At 37.8% G+C, this 22,274-nt stretch overlaps 1 long non-coding RNA gene across 1 annotated transcript in view; it reads right to left on the bottom strand.

Moving 5' to 3' along the window:
- Nucleotides 1–21,530, bottom strand: part of LOC107650802 (uncharacterized) — a 24,541-nt gene extending 3,011 nt beyond the window's left edge. The window contains exons 1-2 of the long non-coding RNA XR_001626900.2: nucleotides 21,429–21,530; nucleotides 20,862–20,933 (exon numbers count right to left, since the gene is read on the bottom strand). This is a non-coding gene — a long non-coding RNA (uncharacterized LOC107650802). The remainder of the gene's footprint in view (nucleotides 1–20,861; nucleotides 20,934–21,428) is intronic.
- Between the last annotated feature and the right edge of the window lie 744 nt (nucleotides 21,531–22,274).

The following is a 22,274-nucleotide window of genomic DNA, read 5'->3' as shown; positions in this document are numbered from 1 at the left end:
GACACCATTTGTTCTTCCTCTAGAGGTTGATTATTGAACTTTGAACAAAGGGAACACAGTAGACCAGTAAACTATGCCACAAATGCAAGATTCCTTGGACTATCTTCTAGGCATCCAGTGATTTTCAGTCTTGAACTTATACTACCAGATTCCCATATGTCTGAGAAAGACAAGGAAAAAATTGTTTTCATCTGCCCAAAGACTTGCCTGTTGGAAAGCTAACTCATATAAAATAATTGGGAGACTGGGCATGTGTTTGTTTGTAAAATAGGTCCCAGGACTTTTCACTGAAACTGCCTATTGCCCAAAGGAAATTTAGTGGGCTGTTCTAATAGGCAGATCTAGAGAACTGAGGGACACTCACCTAGAAAAAAGGGCTGTCCACCAGCTGTATAAAGACTTTCTGACCCAGATATGAAAACTGAATTTGAAATATCCAGTGAAAGAAAGTATATATTATTACAGGGCAGGGAAATTAACATCAGAGGCAACTCCTTTCATGCCCCAAACTGGAATAGCTAACCTAGAATGGTTGTTAGCGCAGGTGTAGGCACAAAAGATCATGGTGGTCAACCTGTACCAACTACTAGCTCTGACATAGGAGCAGAGAAATCAGTTAGTGACAAGAGAAGGTCTATTAGAACGGTCACTGGGCTAAGTTATGATGTTACAGGTAAACCTGAAGACAAAATTACCTGTATCTGGGTGATGATACTAGAGTTTGCCCATGTGAAAAGTGCCTTGCATGTAGTTGTATGCTTGCTGACATACATGGGAATTTACTGCATATTTGAGTATTCTAGATTTTTATTTTGCTATTACGTTTATTCGAGTTATTTTTTGTTATTCTCATGCTGTAATATTATTTGTTAATTGTTTGGAGTTTGAGTGACTGCTTGTAATTAAGTTGTATTTTATAAATAGGCCTATTAATAGCATTATTGTTGCAGTTAGCTATCTTTGTTTTGTTAATAAATTATGATTTTAGGATCATTTTGAAATTGCTGTGTACTGTGGATATGTATGTACTTTTAAAATGTGCATGTGTTATATAGTCAATATGAAGTTAGTCATGTTGTCACTGGAGTACCATCCCAGGTGACTTTCTGTATAGTTTCATGGCTACTGCATTAAAAAAAATTTTTTTAACCCTTACCTTCTGTCTTAGAATCTATATTAAGTATCATTTCCAAGAGTGGTAAGGGCGAGATGATTGGAGTGAACTGACTTGCTTACAGTCATATAGCTAGGAAGTGTCAGAGGCCAGATTTGAACCCAGGTCCTCCTGACTCCAGGCCCGATGCTCTATACAGTGTGCTACTAAGATATCCCTTACATTTACTTTGTGCATTTGCTTTGTTTCCATTTTAATGGTACCAAAGTTTGGTTACCTGGGGAGGTAGGGTAATCAGCTTTGCTTTTTTGTTTTTGTTTTTTTTACAATACGAATACTTATGTTTATACTGTTATATTTATAGATTTTGGAGTTGTCTCAGCTAATTTTTGTAAGGGATTGAAAAGAATTTTAGTACAGGGAGGAGCATAATTCATAACCCAAAGCCCAGTGATACAGGCATCTCTCCTTATTGGTGATTAATTTCTATACCTGTATGAAGGACAGGAAGTGTTGGTGAGAGTAGGAGAGAGGAGAACTCTTCAGTTTTCTTCAAGTTGTCTTTAAGTTACTGAACTGAAATTGCTCTGAAAAGGGATCACCTTGGCAGAAACTTAAAAAAAAGAACTTGAAAAGAGACATTTAGTGAGTACTCTTTGTAGGATAGTGTAGAAAAATGAACTATATATATTTTGTATTTTTTCTACTTGTCCTATAATGTATAGGTCTGGAGATGTACAGGGAATAGCTTGTAGAGAGGAGCTGAGACACAAGGAGACCATGATTCATATTATATGTAACAGGAGGGAATTAAACTTTCTTTCATTAATAATAGAATATTCAATTTAAATTTTTGGCAACTAAAATGTATAGCTGATAGTAGTAGGTAAGAGTGGAGATACAAAGATCAGAGAAGTAAGGAATCTCAGAGGCCATCTAGTCCAACATTCATATTTTACAGGTAAGGAAACTGAGGACCAGATTTGTTACTTGCCCAGGGTCACTTAAATGATAAGCATCAAGGGTAGGTTTGAACCTGGGTCCTCTGACTCCAAAGTCATTGTTCTTTCCACTGAATCATACATGAATAAGAGATGAAGCTCAAATAACTTATCATCTGGTAGGAGAAATATCATGCAAATCAATAATCAAATATGCTGAGTACTTAAGAGTAGTTCAAAGTACTATGAGAGACCCACTGAGGAAGAGATTATATCCAGCTAATTAGGATGAGGGAATATTGAAGCATGTGAAGGATTTCAATAGACAGATTTGGGAGAGGGCAAAATAGCAATCCAGGAATTAGAAAATATAAGCTTCTGGGGGCAGCTTGGTGGCTCAGTGGATTGAGAGTCAGGCCTAGAGACGGGAGGTCCTGGGTTCAAATCTGGCCTCAGATACTTCCCAGCTGTGTGACGCTGGGCAAGTCACTTGATCCCCATTGCCTAGCCCTTACCACTCTTTTGCCTTGGAGCCAATACACAGTATTGACTCCAAGAAGGAAGGTAAGGGTTAAAAAAAAAAAAGAAAGAAAAGATAAGCTTCCAGCCCAGTGGGATCAAGAAGATACAAGCAAGAATAAAACACAGGGGAAGGCATTTCATGAACTCATTTCTACTAAGAATCTAGGGTTCTCTGGGGTCAATAGACTTGACCTGTAGACTTCTCTTTGCCACTAACTTGTTGTATGATCTTTAACAAATAGTTTATCTTCTCTAGGTTCTAGTTTTCTCCATTGTAAAATAAAATGGTAAGATTAAATGATCTTTATGGTTCCTTTCAGCTCTAAGTCCTATGATTCTGTGTAAATATGTGTGTGTGTATTTATAAAACCCCAATGATATCTAAGATAGCATCATATATTTTAAGAGAAGACTAAACAGAAAAAAGCAATGTTTTCTCCCAGGGAATGAATTTACCAATGGTAGAATTTTAAGCATTGATGGATGTTTGGTGGAGGATTTTCCTCAAAGTACAGTGGGTAGATGATCGCCTTTTCTGTGCACACTTTGGGCTTTATCCTGAGGAAAAGAATTTGTTTGGAAATGAGAAAGAAAATTAATTTAGAGGTTTCCTTGCTCCTTATCAAACCAGGATCATAGAGCTTGTCCCCTCCCTGACACTTGCAACAGTCCTACCTTCTATAACACTGAGGTTTCTTCTTCTTTCAAAATGTTCATGTCTTCACATCACATAATTCTTCAGGGGGCTTTGGGAACTGCCTTTTGGATGAATAGCATTCTAAGGACTCTCTGGCAGTCACCAAAAGTCTTTGAAAAATGGGAAAGCTTTCCTAAGGCAATGTCTTGTGAAAATCCATGCCTGTCTTCTAGATTTATGAATTTACAGGGCATTGCCACTCTATGAAGGTGTAAAATTTGACTTGCTGTCAAATGATCATCATCCAGGTGGGGAAAGTCTCTTGATTCTTTTTTAGGGAAATGAATTTTGAAGGGAAAAAAGGCATGTGACCAAGAGATGGAATGCTATACATTACAATACAGTTTGTTGCTGGTACACAGAGATAGTCCAGGGAACAAGCCTTGACACACATCCCTTTGCATGAAGGAAATACAGGTTAGAGAGTCTTCTTTTCTTCCTTTTTCTTTCTCACCTTTATCTTCAGAGTTATAAAAAAAAATTGAGGTAGTACCGACTTTGGGAATCACTTAATCCTGCCTCCTCATTTTACAGCAGAGAAAAATGAGGCCTGGGGAAGTGAAGTGTCTTGTCCAAGGTCACACAACCAACCCAAGGACAACATATTAAATCCTTCCTTCCTTTTTTTTTAGTTTTGCACAATTTTGCCTAAAATGCTGGGGACTTCAACTTTTTTTGTTCCTGCAGGGAAAGATATAGGGCAGTTATCAACTAAGGTAAAATTTTCTTTGCCCTCCCTCCCTTGACTCTCTTTTGAGTACCAGAAACAGAAACAAGCTCAGATGATCCTGATAAGCAGTACTGGACAGAACCTGATCTCACAACTGTTATCACCCATGGCTCCCACATAAGTGTCTACAATGTGGATAATCCTAGAGCTGACCAGCCAGGAACCCCATCCAAGGCAAACACCACTGGATGAATTCCATAACAAGGAGTTAGGGAAAGGGAACTCAAAAGGTCAGTGTAATAGTGGAGCTGGACCTCCTGTCCTTTCCCACATCTTTCTTATTCCTTGTGAGAGGAATCAGAATCTGTTAATCATCAGTCTTTCAATGCTAAGTAATAATACACATCTCACCATAACCATTGGCTCTCCACCAAAGTCTTACACTTTCTGCACACATTCTGCTCTCTATGTCCACCATCCTGCACTGTATCGGAGTGAAATGGCACTCTCTCCTTATCTTTTAAATCAGTGCAAACTTTGGAGAGAATTCTCCCCTTCTAAACCTTCAGTAGCTCACTCTTCTGGTCCTGAGCTTGCTCCAAATTTGGATTTTTTTTTACACCAAAGAGAAAAGCATTGTTCTTGCCTCTATAGAGAACTGTATTGAGTATGATTCTAGTCCTTCCTCCCTATGGTGTGATTCAAGTCGTTTTCCCTACTGGACTAGCATTTTTACTTCTGTCAAATGAAGGAGTTGGACTAGATCAGGAGTTCTTAAAAATTTCTGTGACACTGACCCCTTTTGGTGTCAGTCTAGTGAAGCCTATGGACACTCTTTCAGAATATTTTTAAAATGCAAAAAAAGAAAGACAAAATTATAAAGGAAATCAGTTATATTAAAATATAATTTTAAATATTTTTTAAAGTTCATAGATCCAGGATTAAGAAACTCTGAATTAGACGATTTCTAAGTCCCTTTAGCTATAAGAGTTTATGACTCAAGATGCCACCTCTGAATGCTAGGCTTCAAAAGTTCACATCTGCCATGTAGTGACATAAGAATGCAAGCATTCAAGTCACCTTGATATGACTGCAATGTCCTGGTAGTAGCAGACACCACTCTTGTAGCAGTATCTCTATTGTTTATATCATAACTGGATCCAAGGCTCTTTCCCCATCTTTACAAGGCTCATTGTATCTCTAATATACATTTTTCTGGTCCTACTTTGGCTCATAATTATTTGTAGAAGTGTCATGCCTACCCACAGGACATCAAGCTTCATGATAGTGTAAACCTCAAATTTCCTTAGACTTATAAATGTTGGAAATTTCACCATTGGGATATTTCATACTTGGAAAATTTCTTACTGATAGTCTATTGGAATGGGAACCCCATTGGCATGGGAGGTTCCTTCTCTTCCCTTCTTAAGATTACTTTAGGACAGAAACCCTTTGCTGAACAATGGAAAGGACTTTGACCTATGCTTAAGCATAGAACAGGAATTTCTTTGAGTCTTGATTGATTTTAGAATTGATACAATGGAGATACTCCACCCTATTCAGTCCTAATAGGATTGAGTAAGGGCTGCAGCCTAGATCAAAATTTAATTATTCCAATCTCTACCATACTCAAGTTAACAGGATTTAGAAAGGGCTGTAGCAAAGGAGTATAGATTTAATCATTTGAAAATATGACCTTCAACAGACATGTGCAAAAGCCAGAAACCTCTGGGCGGTCCTGGGTTAAGCAAGAGCCTCCATTGACAGGGAAATTGATGAAGAGTGATTGGTAGATGTGAGGATTGAGGGGAGGCAACTTGGATGGTGTCCTTAAAGATAGGAGGGTCTGGAGACTGGAGGAGGAGGTTGAGTTTTTGGGTCGGTGTGGTTCCTGGGCTCTGAGGAAGCTTGCTCTGAAGGAAGCTGAAGGTGGGGGCCTCTGAGACTGTTTCTCCATTTTGGACACGTGAGTAATAGGGACTGATCTCTTTTCTTTGCCCCAGCTATCTAAGGGCTTGGGCCTTTTGGCCCAGCCTAAACAGAAGGGGTATTTAAGCCCTATTCCCTTCTCTCCCCTTTCTCTCTCTATATATATCTCTAATTCCTTTCTTGCTCCTATTGTAATTAAACTACAAAAAAGGCTGACGGCTGACTTGAGTTTTTCATTTAGGAATTACATAGCTGATTCCTGGGCGACCTTAAATTAATATATATCAGTCTTTTAAAGTGATTCCCTTGTAACATTGTGGCTGACCACACGGGAGTCTAAAGAATCCTCTCAATAAAACTTTTGAAATTCCTTGCCTTTTTACTATACCGTCTCACCACTTAGTCCTTTTCCTTTTTAACAAAAAACTTGGCTTAAAGACACAGCTGCTAGAACATGTGAGTATAAAAAAAACTTTTTCTCTTTTCTCCTTAAGTTAAATTGGAATCAGCAGTTTTTTCTTTTTCTTCCCTTTAATCTTAAGGGACAGCTGGGTAGCTCAGCGGATTGAGAGCCAGGCCTAGAGACAGAAGGTCCTGGGTTCAAATCGGACCTCAGATACTTCCCAGCTGTGTGACTCTGATAGACAGAAAACAGCTGTTTTAAATCTCAGCAACAAGACTCTAAAGTCCTGGCTGGAAGAACTGTTTCTAAATATCCTTTCCCTTAAGGAACAACTTCCTGGATTAGAAAAAAAAAAAACCCTGTGGAAAGTTTGTTGCTTTGCCCTGCTCCCCACGTGTTTTGTGAAATTACAAAATATACATATAAAAATGAGTACTACATTCTTTGACAATTATATGGCAGCTGAAGAAGTAGGGGCATTGAGGAATGAAGGATACCTCCAAATTTTTATATTAATAGGTACTGTCATTTTTGTACTCCTCAATACTATATTTAGAGATAAAAAAATAAAAAATATTGAGGATAAAATAAAACAAAATGAGGATAAAATAAAACAAAATGAGGATAAAATAAAACAAAATGAGGATAAAATAGAAAATGTTGAGGATAAAATAGAAAATGTTGAGGATAAAATAGAAAAAAATGAGGATAAAATAGAAAATATTGAGGATAAAATAGAAAAAATTGAGGATAAAATAGAAAAAATTGAGGATACAATAGAAAAAATTGAGGATAAAATAGGAAATATTGAGAATAAAATAGAAAAACTTGAGGATAAAATAGGAAATATTGAGAATAAAATAGGAAATATTGAGGATAAAATGGGAGATATGGAAGATAAAATAGGAAAAATTGAGGATAAAATGCAAGCCCAATTAGAAGATCTAAAATGTTTCTTACAGGATCAATGGGCAAACACCCACTCTACCAGAAACAGACCTGTTTCTGAACCTTTGAATGAGGAAATTTCCTTCCCTGAAATAGAGATGGAAAACACCTTCCCTATAGCCCAGTTAACAGACTGCTTCTCTCGTGTAGTGCAAATCTTGTCTGAATTTAATCCCCAAAACCCTTCCCCTGCAATCCCAGCTTCTCATGTTCCTTCTCCTACAGAAAACCAAATTCCAATGCAAGGGAGATCTTGTCCTCCTAGAGAAACCTGTGCTTGTCAAACTGACCCACAGGTGCAAAATCCAACTAGAGGCCTGTTTCCTCTAAGAGAAGTACCTGAAATAGGACGAAATGGGGATGTGGTGACTTTAAGACATAGGATACCGTTTACTCCCCAAGAAATAAATGAATTTACACGAAATATCCCCACATATGAACAAGATCCTTTTCTAGTAACAAAAAAGATGGGAGACATATTTTTTCAATATAATCCGTCTTACAAGGACGTTGAGAGCTTACTACAGGCTTTTTTAAGTGAACGTGAAAAAAATAAAATAATTGCTCATGTCAACAAAACCCGGGGGCGTAATGCAGCACATTGGCCATCTCAGGATCCCGAATGGGACTATAATAATCCTGAGGACTATCTACAACTATACCGTTGTAGAGAGGCCATCCTCACGGCCATGAAGGAATGTGCGGACAGTACAGATAAGTGGATGGAACTGGAAAAAATTGAGCAAAAGGAAAACGAAACACCCTCCAGATTTATGGACAGAATTATCGAGTTTGGGGACAGATACTTAGATTGGGACTTAAATAAAGAAAATAGTTTAAGACAAGTTAGAAGAATCTTTGTAAACAATTCTTGCAAAGTAATTAAAAATTATTTTAAAACACAATGCCCAAGATGGTCAGATATGGACCTTGAAGAATTGCGAAAAACAGCTATATATGTTTTTAAGGGAAACGAAGAAAAGGAGAAAGAGAATAATGATGACATGGAGGAAATGAAGAAAAAAATGAGATGTGTAATAGATAGGATAACTAAATTAGAAAGTGGGCATGATAATAAACCAACGACAATTGCCCCTCTCCAGAAATCCAATTATCAATCCATTACTTGCCACTTCTGTGAGAAGAAGGGCCACAAAATGATGGAATGTAGAACCTTTCTTAAGATGTTTGGAAGGAATACACAGTTTAATAATGGTTTTAAAAATAATAACTATAGAAATTATGATAATGGTTATAGAAACCAGAATTCTAGAAATTATAATAATGACTATGGAAATAACTATAATGAATATAGAAATAAGAACTTTAGAAACCAGAATTATAGAAATAGGAATTGGGAATTTAATGACAATGCTCAAATTGAAGAAAATTTTAATGATAATACTCAACAATATATGAGAAATGGCGCTCGTCCAAAAATTACTCGAGGTACTAATGACCCTCAGAGAGGTGCCCTTCAGGGGGGTGCCCAAGGAATATCCCAAACACAATGATGGTGCCCGGGGGGGGCTGGGGCACAGGAATCAGAGGATACAACCTTTGATTTCCCAGACCCTGATGTCCTACTACCCGTTGTCCCTATCCACTGCCCTCCCCATACTAATGAACCCCATGTTACCTTAAAAGTGGGTAACACCTATTATGTTTGTCTATTAGACACCGGAGCTTCCTGGTCTGTATTAAAGAGAACACCTGATTTACAATGTTATTCTATTGGCTCAGAGAATGTAATGGGAGTATCAGGAATAACCCAAAGAGTTAAAAGACTTCCTCCTAGAATGGTGTCTGTAGGACCCCTAGAGGTACAACACTCCTTCCTTTTGATGCCTGACTCCCCTTTAAATTTGCTGGGGAGGGACCTTCTATGCAAACTCAGAGCCACAATAACCTGCTCCCCAGATGGCTCATTATCATTAGAAGTACCAGAGGAATCTTTAAATTTACTCCCTGTACTTCTCTCGGAAAACCAGGAGGCAAAAGAACCTTCCATTTTTGAAATACCTAAAGATATACCAGAGTCTCTTTGGGCCACATCTTCTTCTGATGTAGGCTTACTTAAATCTGCTGTTCCTGTGCAGATAAAAACTAAATCTAGCCCACCTCCTTCTATCCCTCAGTATCCCCTCTCAAAGGAGGCAATTGAGGGTATTACACCAGTTATTAACTCATTAATAGAACAGGGAATAATAATCCCTTGCAAATCTGAATACAACACGCCCATCCTGCCAATTAAAAAACCAAAAAAAGGACCCGATGGCAAACACATCTATAGATTCGTACAGGATCTAAGGGCAGTGAATAATCACGTTATAAAGAGACACTCCGTAGTTTCTAACATACATACTATTATTTCATCTATTCTTAGCACAGCTACATACTTTACAGTAGTAGACTTGTGTTCAGCTTTCTTTTCCATACCAATACATGAAAACTCCAGGCATATTTTTGCTTTCACCTGGAAGGGCTCACAATATACCTGGTGTCGGCTGCCACAGGGTTATGTCGAAAGTCCGAGCTTATTTGAGCAAATTTTGAGCCAAGACACAGACAATATAACATTTAAAAATAGCAAATTAATCAAATATGTAGATGATCTACTCTTGGCTTCAACAGATGCAGAAACATGTCAAGAAGATAGCAAACACCTTCTTTTGGAATTGCACAAAAGAGGACATAAAATCTCTAAGGATAAAGTTCAATGGTGTCTCCAAAAAGTAGAATATTTGGGATTCATCTTGACTGCGGGTGCTCGTTATATTTCTCCAAAACGAATTGAGAACATTCAAAAATTGAGTGCTCCTACCACTAAGAAACAGCTGAGAGCAATTTTAGGAGCAACAGGGTTTTGTAGACAATGGATTCCTTGCTATGGGGAAATCACTAAACCCCTTATAGCATTAACAAAGGATTCGGTTCCTGAACCCCTCAAATTAGAGCCTGAACACTTGTCAGCTCTAACAGATCTGAAAAAGGCTATCATGTCTGCCCCTGCTCTAGGCATCCCAGATTACAACAAGCCATTTACTTTATATGTGCATGAGTGAAGAGGAGTAGCCTCTGGTGTGTTAACTCAGACTTTGGGACCTTCTCAGCGCCCAATTGCTTATTATTCTGCCCAACTAGACCCAGTAGCAGCAGGAGCACCACCATGCCTTAGAGGAGTAGCTGCTACAGCCTTACTAGTAACAAAAACCGTTGATTTAGTATTGGGATGTCCATTAACAATAATGTGCCCACATGAGATTGAAGCATTATTGGTAAAACATAGAACACAGGCATTCTCGGATCAGAGAATTACAAGGTATGAAATAACCTTATTAAATAGTGAAAATATTACCTTGAAACGCTGTTCAACTCTTAACCCTGCCACCTTGCTTCCAGATTTACCTACTTCAGGAGAACCACTACATAACTGTGAAACATTAGTGTCCATGGCAGAAAAGCCTCGAGATAATCTCTTGGACACTCCCTTAGACAATGCAGATCTGATTTTATTTACCGATGGTTCCTCTTTTTTTTTTTTTAAATATATTTTATTTGATCATTTCCAAGCATTATTCGTTAAAGACATAGATCATTTTCTTTTCCTCCCCCCACCCCCCATAGCCGACGCATAAGTCCACTGGGCATTAGATGTTTTCTTGATTTGAACCCATTGCTTTGTTGTTAGTATTTGCATTAGAGTGTTCATTTAAAGTCTATCCTCTGTCATGTCCCCTCGACCTCTGTATTCAGGCAGTTGCTTTTTCTCGGTGTTTCCACTCCCATAGTTTATCCTTTGCTTATGAATGGTGTTTTTTTTTTCTCCTGGATCCCTGAAAGTTGTTCAGGGACATTACACCGCCCCTAATGTAGAAGTCCATTACGTTCGATTATACCACAGTGTATTAGTCTCTGTGTACAATGTTCTCCTGGTTCTGCTCCTCTCGCTCTGCATCACTTCCTGGAGGTTGTTCCAGTCTCCATGGAACTTCTCCACTTTATTATTCCTTTGAGCACAATAGTATTCCATCACCAACATATACCACAGTTTGTTCAGCCATTCCCCAATTGATGGGCATCCCCTCGTTTTCCAGTTTTGGGCCACCACAAAGAGCGCAGCTATGAATATTTTTGTACAAGTCTTTGTGTCCATTATCTCTTTGGAGTACAGACCCAGCAGTGCTATGGCTGGGTCAACCGATGGTTCCTCTTTTATGAGGGATGGCATATGTTACACTGGAGCTACCGTAGTCTCAGAATTTGCCACTGAATGGTCAGCTTCACTACCTTCTAACATTAGCGCTCAAGGAGCAGAACTCATAGCTCTAAAACAAGCTTGTATAATTGCCAAGGACAAAAAGGCAACAATTTATACGGATTCTAGATATGCTTTCGGCATTTGTCACTCAGTCGGGATGCTATGGCTCCAAAGAGGATTTTTAACCTCAGCTGGAAAATCCATAGCTAATGCAGAAATTATTAATGAAGTTCTTTCTGCTCTCAAACTGCCTAAAGCCCTAGCTGTAGTTCATTGCTCTGCCCATACAGGTGGCTCTGACCCTGTCTCTAGAGGAAATGACCGAGCAGATGCCGCTGCAAAACTAGCAGCCATAGAAGGACCTGGATTAATTTTAACATTGACAACCACTGATAATTTAAATTTATCACTCTCCTATAATGAAAAGGAAGTGGAAAAATGGAAACAAAAATTTAAAGCAAAACAAATTAATGGAGTATGGGTGTCACCTGAAGGAAAACCCCTGCTCCCTAGAAGTTTCTATAACCAAATTTGCCAATCTATTCATAAAAATGGTCATTTTGGCACCCAGGGCATCGTGGACTCTGTCAAGAGAGTATGGATAGCCCCTGGTATAACTACTGTAGCCTCTAAAGTATGTTCAGCCTGCCCTATTTGCCAGGCATATAACCAACATGCATATCGTGGAAAAGCCTTTGGGGGACGTCCTCTGGCTTACACACCTTTTGAACATCTACAGATAGATTTCATAACAATGCCAAAGGCTGGACGTTATAAATTTTGTCTAGTAATTGTAGATCAACTAACCAGATGGCCGGAAGCATTTCCTACGACCCGAGCCACAGCAGATTTTGTTGCAAAGATACTTTTAAAAGAAATTATTCCTCGTTTTGGCCTACCAGCATGTATTGACTCCGATAGAGGGAGTCATTTTACCGATTCTGTCTTAAATCAAATATATTCTTGCTTGGGGATAACTCCAAAATTCCATGTTCCATATCACCCCCAGAGCTCAGGCCAAGTGGAGAGGATGAATAAAGAACTTAAGACTATGATTGGCAAATTATGCACTGAGACCCATTTAAAATGGCCTGAAATTCTCCCTCTGGCCCTATTTTATCTTAGAAGCAGGCCTAGAGAAGACTTACATATTTCACCATTTGAGATGCTTTTTGGACATCCACCTATACAGGCTAAGCCTTTCTCCCCGGCTTATACATCGCTATTAGGGGGAGATATTACTATTGCTTCCTATATACAGGAGTTACAGCACAAACTACGTGAACTTCATGAATCCGGAGCTGCAGTACAAGCTGGACCATTAGACTTTTCTCTGCATGACCTGAACCCAGGAGATAAAGTTTATATCAAGAATTTCAAGCGAACTGGAGCAACTGAACCTTCATGGGAAGGACCATTCCAAATATTATTAACTACTCCAACATCTATAAAGATTGGAGAAAGAGACTCTTGGATTCACTGCTCACATGTGAAGAAAGCATCTTCTGCTGAGACTGATTAACTCTATCTTATCATATGAATTGTGACTCTATCTTATCATAAGAATTGGAGATAATAATCCATAGACAAATGGATGCTGGTTTTTTTTCTTTCAAGAATATATTGAATTACTGATTTTTTTTCTTATTTTTTCTTATTTCTTTTCTTTTATTTTTTTATCAGAATATTTGATTTTTTTTTCATTTTTGTACTGAAGGTACACATAATTAATATTAATATTTTTTCCCTGCAGTAATACAAGTTAATATATATACTCTTGCTATAATATCAATATATGCCTAAAAGCTTTAAACTATGGGAACCTGCCATTTATTGATAAAATATTATAAGACTGTGATTAATGTTTGTGTCTGATTCCAGGAAAAGGGATAAAAACAAGGAGCACAGACTAAACCTGAATAGTGCCAATAGAGCACACTAGAAATATTAAAGTGAGACTCGAGGTTGCGACGCTTAACTTATGTTTAAGTCATAGGACTTCCTTGTATCTACACTCTTTTCAAAGTACTCAAACAAGTACAAAGCTTGACTATCATGCTGCCTCCCTATATCCCTGAGGAAAAAAATCAGACAAGGGAATGACATTTCCCCATCAAAATAAAATTCTAATTCTTTTCTTCTTATATTATGGCAACTTCCTGTAGTCTTGGCTACAAATGGCTAAGTGAAATATTACTGCATTCTGTCCTACATACTTGTGGGATAGAAATTACTTTAAATTGGACCTATACAAGGTCTATTTTGAATTTTTCTTATGTTTTTGATTATTTTTCTATTCTTTTGATAATTGACACATACACCCCCATAACTGAACATTGCATTCTGAGCTAAACTTGATATATTTTTTTTTAAATACTTACTTCAGGGGGGATTGTATTTTAATTTAAAATCTAAGAATTTTTGAATTTTTTTTGTTTGAGATTATATTTTTATAAAAATCCAAGACTTTTGTTTAAGATTTTACTGTTATAAAAAATTCAAAGACTTTGATTTTGTTTGAGAAAAGATCTTCAAGAAAGAAGCTTGAAACTTTTATATCCAGAGAATGAACTGTTGCAGAAAGATGCCGAAAACCTACACTTCATCAAGAAGATCAAGAATGAACTTTGGATGTGATTGATTGGACTGAACTTTTGATTGAACATTTATTGTAACATTTATGCCAAAAGGGACTGCCCCTAATTTGGCTTTCTGTCAATGCGCCTAGCAAACATTGGTTTTGCTTTCTTTTCTTTTCTATTTCCTCTCTCACTATTCTAATTTCTCTTAGAAAATTGAATATTGTGTATATCTTTAGTTAGAAGTGAATTTAGAACTACAAAATGATTATGTTAAATGATCAATGGGGAGACTAGTCTCCCAATGATCATCAGGGGGGATTGTAAACCTCAAATTTCCTTAGACTTATAAATGTTGGAAATTTCACCATTGGGATATTTCATACTTGGAAAATTTCTTACTGATAGTCTATTGGAATGGGAACCCCATTGGCATGGGAGGTTCCTTCTCTTCCCTTCTTAAGATTACTTTAGGACAGAAACCCTTTGCTGAACAATGGAAAGGACTTTGACCTATGCTTAAGCATAGAACAGGAATTTCTTTGAGTCTTGATTGATTTTAGAATTGATACAATGGAGATACTCCACCCTATTCAGTCCTAATAGGATTGAGTAAGGGCTGCAGCCTAGATCAAAATTTAATTATTCCAATCTCTACCATACTCAAGTTAACAGGATTTAGAAAGGGCTGTAGCAAAGGAGTATAGATTTAATCATTTGAAAATATGACCTTCAACAGACATGTGCAAAAGCCAGAAACCTCTGGGCGGTCCTGGGTTAAGCAAGAGCCTCCATTGACAGGGAAATTGATGAAGAGTGATTGGTAGATGTGAGGATTGAGGGGAGGCAACTTGGATGGTGTCCTTAAAGATAGGAGGGTCTGGAGACTGGAGGAGGAGGTTGAGTTTTTGGGTCGGTGTGGTTCCTGGGCTCTGAGGAAGCTTGCTCTGAAGGAAGCTGAAGGTGGGGGCCTCTGAGACTGTTTCTCCATTTTGGACACGTGAGTAATAGGGACTGATCTCTTTTCTTTGCCCTAGCTATCTAAGGGCTTGGGCCTTTTGGCCCAGCCTAAACAGAAGGGGTATTTAAGCCCTATTCCCTTCTCTCCCCTTTCTCTCTCTATATATATCTCTAATTCCTTTCTTGCTCCTATTGTAATTAAACTACAAAAAAGGCTGACGGCTGACTTGAGTTTTTCATTTAGGAATTACATAGCTGATTCCTGGGCGACCTTAAATTAATATATATCAGTCTTTTAAAGTGATTCCCTTGTAACAATAGCAGACACTATGGTTTATTTATCCTTTTATTGCCTCTAATTTCTTTGCTGGAAGAAGTTTTGTTCCTGGAATCAGAGTACTTGGATTCAAGTCTGTCACTCAATTTCTAAATTTTCTAGAATGTAGATTTGGACCTAGCAGGAACCTCAGTCCAATTCCTCCATTTTACAGATGAAGAAAGAGGAACCAACAAGTTTAAAAGGATTTACCCCAAGGTCACATAGCTAGGCCATTTAACTGATCCAAACCTCTGTTCCTTATCTGTAAAATGGTGATAAAAATATTTACACTATCCACCTCATGAGGTTGTTGAGAGTACAGTGTTTTGTAAGCCTTAAAGTATTTTCTAAAGGTGAACTTTTATTTACATATTCAATTCAATTCAACAGACATCTATTAAGGGTCCTTTAGGTGCCAGTCACTCTGATAGGCAATAAGAATACAGAACCAAAAAGGAAACAAAAGCAGTAACTTAGTCCCACACTAATTTGGAAGCCGGGAGACTGTCAGGAAAGGTCTCTATGCAGGAGGCAACACTTCAGTTAAACCTTAACAGGAAGTATGGATACCAAAAATTTCAGGTGAGAAGGGAGCGCATTCTAGTCAAGGAGGACAACAAAGAAAACAAGGAAGGAGATGGAATGTTATGAATGGTGAACAGCAATTACTCTTGTTTGACTGGAAAGAACTTGGGAGAGCAATGCAAAATATATCTGGAAAGATAGATTGGAATCAAGTTGTGAAGAGATTTAAATGCCAAGTGTGGATTTTATTGCAGAGGCAAAAAAATAAAGGGAGTCATTGAAGTTTCTTGAGCATAGAAGTGACCTGTCCTTTAGGAATATCAGTTTCACAGCTGATGGAGAATGAAGAGTGTTTGGAGGCAGTGAGGCCAATGGTCTATTTGAGAAATAATGAGAACCTGAACTAGAGTGGGGTGTGTGTGTGTGTGTGTGTGTGTGTGTGTGTGTGTGTGTGTGTGTGTGGACAGCAGGGAGAAATGTTCTAGAGGTTGGTTCATGATAAATATTTGTCAAATTAAAATGATCAGTCAGTACTAAAGGAGTAAAACTTAGATCTTCAATCATAGCTAGCACTTACAGAGAACTTTAAATTTTGCTAAGTATTTTATAAACATTGTCTCATTTCATCCTCACAGCAACCCTGAAAGGTAGATGCTATTATTATCCCCATTTTACAGATAAGTGAATGGAAACGGAAAGACTCAAATGCCTTGACCATAGGATTAATCAAAAAATGTGTTGTGCTGTGGGAAAAGGAGGAGGCATCACAAAATCTAGGTTCCAGTTCCAGTTTATGCTTGACCTAGTTAACTATATGACCTTAGACAACTTGCTAACCCTCCCTGAGTCACAATTTCCTCATTTATAAAATGAAGCATTGGGATCTTTGGAAGTTCCCTGCCAGCTCTCTGAATCTATGGGTAAGGCAACATGGTATTGTGAGAAGAGCCCTGGCTCTCAACTCAAGAAGACCTGGGTTCAAATATCCAATACTTAACAGCTGCAGGACAGTCAACAAGGCATTTAGCTTCTTTGACCCTCTCCATTTACTCATCTGTAGATAAAATGCTAAATTCTGTGCAATACTTTTAAGTACTATAAAAACATTGTTATTAGTGTCAATGATCTGGGAGTTCCAATTGTGTGTGTGTGTGTGTGTGTGTGTGTGTGTGTGTGTGTGTGTGTGTGTGTGTTTAACCTTTACCTTCTGTCTTGGAATTAATACTAAGTATTGGTGCCAAGGCAGAAGAGCAATAAAGGCTAGACAATGGGGTTAAGTGACTTGCCCAGGGTCACACAGCTAGGAAGTATCTGAGGCCACACAGCTCCTAGTTATTAATAGATGACTGGATGAAGACTGACAGGTCATTTTATGCTCAGTTTTGAAATTTCCTAATTTTATTGTTTGCTCTACATGACTAGAATAATTCCTTAAGTGACTAAGAAAATACAAAAATGCCCTACTTTGTCCAATATTTTCTCCTGACAAATTCTGGGTAAATCATCTCATAAATTCATGAAGAGAACTGGTTAGATGAGTGGGACAGGGTAGATAATAATTCATATTTGTTGACCACTTCAGGTTTTAAATTTACACATATTATCTTATTTTCAGGATCACATAATCTCAGAAAGGACTTCACTGACCATCTAGTCCAACCTCTATCTGACCTACAATCTCCTCTGCTACATGGCTGATGAATGGTCAACTGGCATTGGCTTGAAAGGCTCCAAGAAGGGGGAACCTATTACTACCTTCCAAAGCAACCCATTCTACTTTTTTCATAGTTATAATTGTTAGAAATCTTATTCCTTATATCATACCCAATTTATGCTTATCTACCTTTTCCATTAACAAACTTCATGAAAAATAACTGGTAGATATATTAATTTAAAGTATAACAACTTCCTTTCTGCATGATGGGCCCTAAATTCATTTTAGCACCTGAGCAGGATCATCTAGCTTAATGTCCAAGTTTCTAAATCAGGGACATCAACCACACTATTTAAAAAAGGGTTCACAACAATTTGACGAGGAAAGCAGGGCAAACATTATTATCACCATTTTATAGATAAAGAAACTGAAGCCTAGAAAGGTTATATTATTTTCTCAAAGCCACAAGTAAATGGGAAAATTAGAATCTAGGTCCTCTCACATCCTCTCTGGAGTCATTGCTCTTTTTATACTTCTTCCTGCTTTGTGAAATAACAGTGCCATTAATTATTACAAATTATAAAGTGTGGGGAAATAAAATCTCAGTACCCAACCCCCCAAAAAGGAGTATCTTATTTTGCTAACTGCTTAAACATAAAACTCCAACAGAAAGAAATTGTTCCCATGACTCATATTTTTCATCATTTGGTCATTAAAAAGTGATGGCTATAAACCTATAAAGTACCTAAACTGAACCTTTTAACAATCCATGAGCAATCCTATCATTTCTTTAATAGAACTCGCTGACCAGGCCTTTCTCCAATGCCGTTTGTCATTTTCAGCATGCAATAATCAATAACTGGGCTTGGAAATAAATAATATAACAGTCACAATATATTATCTTTCAGGCTGGTCTTATACTAACCATGAAATGGAACTGGGAAAGATGAAAACTTTAGTAAATACTTTAAAAAGGAGAAGAATTCCCCAAATCAGGACCTCTAAGTAAATCAGGAGCTCATCGGCATTTCCTGCCTTACTTGATTAATTAATTACTCTTTAAGATCAGGGGACTCTGCTGTAATTTCATGGCTATGCTATACAAGTATAAGCACAGATTTGTAAGCATATATGTGTTGCATATATAGAGACAAGCCGATAACAATATGGTAGAATATATACCATTATATACCAGTTATAATGTGGTTTGGTATTATATTGGTTCAGTTATTCTGCTAATCAAATCAGGTACATGATAAAATAGCCATAATTTCAGCATTAGTTGCATCCCTTAAGTTTAGCATTAGATGGGTTGAGGTTTTTTATTACATATGTGATAGGTTTGAAAAGCTAACACAAGAGCTTCAGGAATAATCATGGCTTCTTGAAGGAGGGAGGAACCTGAGTCCATTTAATGAACAACTGAATAAGAATCCTTTCGATCTCAGTGTCTTGGTCATCCAGGCTTAAACATCTCTAATTAGGGAAACCTACTCCCTTTTGAAGCAGTCCATTTCACTTTGATATAACTTTATTTGGGAATTTTTCCTTTTATTAAGCTTAAATCTCTCTTTTTACATCTTCTCATGATTGGTGTTCTCCTGATGTATTCTATATAAATCAAATTCTGTTCTAAACTTAAGAAGGAAACTGTCTATTGAAGGGAGAATAATAATGTTTGTTGACAGCTTTAGGGCTTACAAAACATTTTTTCACATTATCCTATTTGTAAAAATTACATAATCTCAGGGCCTTCACTGGCCTTCACTAGGGCATCACTGGCCATCTAGTCCAAACTCCATAGGACCTAGAATTTCCTCTGCAACATGGCTGGTGAATGGTCAACTTGAAAACCTCCATGGGGTGAGAACCCACTATCACCCAAAGCAAACTGGAGGTCAGTCCTTCAGGCCCAAGAAGAACAAGTCAAGTCCTTTTAAGCCTCAGTTCAAGGGTTACTTCTTACCTCCTTTTCTGATTAATTCCTCCTCCTTCTCTACTCTCTCTCTAAGAAATAACTATGTTTTTATCTGTATACATGTTTGTTCCCTATAAAAAATGAACTCTGTGAAACTTTTCCTTTCTTTGTATCCCTAATACCTAATGTCCAGCATAGAATAGGTAATTAATAAGATGCTAGTTGAAGTGAATTGAATCCTAAATCCAATTCTATTGCATATATTCCATGTAAGAATTCAAATCATCAACCAACAAAAATTTATCATATGCAAGATGGTGTCCTAGATGTAATCGAATGGACATCTCTGACTAAAAAGATATTAAAGGCTAGTTAGTGAAAGTCACAGAAAAGTAATAAATACAAATAAAGAGGGAGAGAGATTTATAATTTCAGGATCACGTGATTGCCCTCCAGAAATCATATAGAAGATAGCCTTAAGGAACCAGGGCTTTTTGATCAATTAAGATTATTGGTAGAAACCATCCAACATGTCACTATAGATTGCAAAAAATGCCAAAAATTGGCATTTACCACTTACTAAGAAAGATCTAGTCACAGGACTAGAATTATACTTCAAAATAACAGAATCACAGAATTTAAAACTTGAAAGAGATCTTAAAATCCAAATAATTCAATTCATTTCCAAAATGAATCTTCCTGATATGTTTTCTTCCAGCTCCTGTTTGAAGGAAGGGGAACCCAGCTTCCCTAAATACAACCTATTCCACTTCTGGACATCTCTAAATGTTAAGAAGTTCTTCCTGACATAGTCCAAATTTTCTTCTTTGAAATTTCTACCCATTGCTTCTGGTTGTGGCCTTTTGGTTCCCCCCCAATCAAATAATCTACCTTCCACATAACCACCCATCAAATACTTGAAGACAGCTGTTATTCCCTGTTATTCCTTCTCTTTTCCAGAAAAATATTTTCAATTTCTGTGACCAGTCCTGATATGAAGCAAACTGAAGGCCTTTCCCTATCTTGGTTGCTCTTCTCTGGACACTCTCTAGATTATTAATATCCTTCATAAACTGAAGCATCCAGAATGGAACATAATATTTCAGATGAGTTCTGATGAGAGCAGAACATGATGGGACTGTCACCTTCCTAGTCCTGGAAACTATGCCTTTCAAGGCAGTCCCAAATCAAATAGCTTCCACTTTATACTGATGACTTAAATTGAGCTCATTTTAATCCATGGAATTTCTCTGTTCTTAAAAAAGGGGGGGTCTCTCATCTTTTTCAGAATAAATCATATCTAACCATACCTCCTCCATTATCTACTTGTGAAATTGATTATTTTACCCAAGTTTAAGACATTGTTTGCATGTATCCCTACTGAATTTTATTTTATTAGATTCATTCCAGTTTTTCAGCACCTCAAGATCCTTCTGGGTTCCATACTCGATCATCCAGTGGGTTAACTCCTCTTAGCTGAGTCTTCTGCAAATCTGATGTGTAGGAAAAAAATATGATAAAAGAGTGAAACAGCCCAGAGCCAACCAGAGAGTTTTCCCTACTATTGTAATATTTGTTGGGAAAGGAAATGGGATTGAAAAAAATGGGGGATAATGGGAGGTTTGTATGGGGTAATGAGGAGTTAAGGGAAGAGAGGGTATATAGCTTGGTGAGGCAAGGGAGGGAGATGCCCCCTGCTGAGAGGAAACAGCAGGGGTCCAATGAGGTCTGTTTGTCTTTGAATGACTGAAACTGAAGTTCAACTCCCTCTATGACCAGAAATGATAGTCCACTTATCTGACTGTGTATTCAAATAATATAAAGTTTAATAACTAGTTGGGATTGGAGTTTTTTTCAGCTTCAGACCTGAGGCCAGACCCCAGAGGCTGGCGGAGGGTTCTCCCACTCCCGTCTACTCTATATCAGTTCAGTTTTGTCTTTTTTAGAATCTTAGCAGTAGAGAGAAAGCAAACAAGAACAGGTCTAACCTTCAGAAGAGATTGGACTTGAATCTTCGGGCTGAACCAAGAAAGAGGCACACCACACCAGACTGGGCTAACAAGCTCCTTCCTCCTCCAACACCTGGAAGCAAGTCCCACAGGGCAGGCAGGAAGTGCTAGTCACAAGACCCCACTGCCACTCCCGGCAGGAAGGAAGTGCCCCACTGCCACTCCCAGTTGGTCCCTTCCCCCACAAACTGTCAGTCTAATTTCCTTTCCACACTATGTTGATAATAAACCACTAACAACTTCTCTTTGAATCAAGCTAGCTAACCAGTTCTCAATCTACCTAATTGTGATGTCATCTAGTCCACGTTGCAACATATTCTCTAAAAGAAGAGCATAAGATGTCTTAACAAATGTTTTACTAGAATCCAAGTCAACTATATCCACAGTATTCTTCTTACTTAGTGATTTGGTAATTCTGTCAAAAATGGAAGTGAGGTCAGTCTGGTCTGAGCTATTTTTAATGAAGCTATTTTTGGTAATCACTGCTTCCCTTTCAAAATGTTCATCAACCAAGGGGCAGCTAGGTAGCTTAGTGGAGAGAGAGCCAGGCCTAGAGTCCTGGGTTCAAATCTGGCCTCAGATTTTTCCTATGTTATCCTTGGAAAGTCACTTAACCCTCAGTGCCTAGCTCTTATCACTCTTCTCTCTTGGAGCCCATACTTAGTATCAATTGTAAGAGAGAAGGTAAGGGTTGAAAAAGAGATGTTTGACAACAATCTGTTTAATAATATGATCTAGAATTTTACGGAGAATTGGAAGCAAGTTCATGGCTAATTGTTTGAAAATTCTTTTATCTTCCAGTTTTTTTTTTTAAATTGAGACATT

This window comes from Monodelphis domestica, chromosome 1 (genome assembly GCF_027887165.1).
Source record: "Monodelphis domestica isolate mMonDom1 chromosome 1, mMonDom1.pri, whole genome shotgun sequence".
NCBI lineage: Eukaryota > Metazoa > Chordata > Mammalia > Didelphimorphia > Didelphidae > Monodelphis > Monodelphis domestica.
This window is presented reverse-complemented; position numbering and strand designations above follow the sequence as displayed.